Source organism: Etheostoma spectabile, chromosome 6, assembly GCF_008692095.1.
Source record: "Etheostoma spectabile isolate EspeVRDwgs_2016 chromosome 6, UIUC_Espe_1.0, whole genome shotgun sequence".
Classification (NCBI taxonomy): Eukaryota; Metazoa; Chordata; class Actinopteri; order Perciformes; family Percidae; genus Etheostoma; species Etheostoma spectabile.
Genome location: NC_045738.1, coordinates 30820886 through 30821902, shown reverse-complemented (window position 1 = coordinate 30821902; position 1017 = coordinate 30820886). Strand labels below are relative to the sequence as shown.

At 40.7% G+C, this 1017-nt stretch overlaps 1 protein-coding gene and 1 long non-coding RNA gene across 5 annotated transcripts in view; one reads left to right on the top strand and one right to left on the bottom strand.

Moving 5' to 3' along the window:
* Positions 1–95, bottom strand: part of LOC116690583 (uncharacterized) — a 20471-nt gene extending 20376 nt beyond the window's left edge. Inside the window, exon 1 of the long non-coding RNA XR_004332299.1 lies at positions 1–95. This exon is cut by the window's left edge and continues 119 nt beyond it. This is a non-coding gene — a long non-coding RNA (uncharacterized LOC116690583).
* Positions 1–1017, top strand: part of grik2 (glutamate receptor, ionotropic, kainate 2) — a 337350-nt gene that overhangs the window by 193220 nt on the left and 143113 nt on the right. The gene's annotated exons all lie outside the window — the stretch shown is intronic.

The following is a 1017-nucleotide window of genomic DNA, read 5'->3' as shown; positions in this document are numbered from 1 at the left end:
CTCTGTTGATTTGTGTTTGTCGCTGTGTGCTCGTGGTGGAAAATCATGTAAACAGAGAGCGGCGTGTTGGAAATGCAATCCGCCTTGACGTAGGTTCCCTTTCAAGGGGTTCCAAGATTTTGTGTCCAGGGGCCTCTGCATTCTTAATACGTATCTGCCCTAACCGTTCACTAGCTAAATGTTTCGCAGAGCTTTTCAACTGACTCATCATCGCTTGCTTAGATGCCGTGGTAAATTGACCACTGACCAAACTACCTCCAATTAGAAAGATAGTGAGATGCAGTTGCAAGCCAATACGTTATTACGTTATACGTTATTTTTTTGTTCATGCGATGAACTTTTGAGTTCAAATGGTTGTTACATGTGACTTTGCGGGTCCAGTCAATTGGATGTTGACAAAACGTACAAAACAGAGTCATAGTAGTTGTTGGGGTATTTCTTCAGCCCGGTATCTAGCAGCCAATTGAGAGTTTCATTTTTTTCCTCGCTTTGACAACAAACTCAACCTGAAGACGTATGGTTACAAAGCAACATGTGTAACAATGCCACGGTTTAGGTAGAGACCTTTCTACACTTGTGAAAAATGTCAACAAAATATATGCTGATTCCGTGAGATTCCGCGCGTATAAGAATTTCGTAATCATTCGTAGGTTTCCTGATTCTGTTCGCATTTCCCGCATCCCGGAAATCCTAGGGCCCTACTGGTGTGTACTGAACAGCTGCTGCTTTACAGGAAACAAAAAGACAGCACAGTGGTTTGAACTGTAACTTGTTTGAAGGTCAAATCTGTCTGTGATCAAATAGAATTCTTCACTTGATGTTCAAGCATTTTTACTGCCTTTCCGTGCCATACACAACATTATGTTTTTAGTAAAGAAAAATGTTTTAGTAATTTTGGGCAAAAGACACTATGTAAACATGACACATTCAAATAAATCCCACAAAAGGACTTGAGTGCATTGTACACACTATGGCTTTAAAAAAGTGTGTACGTGTGTGTGTGTGTGTGTGTGTGTG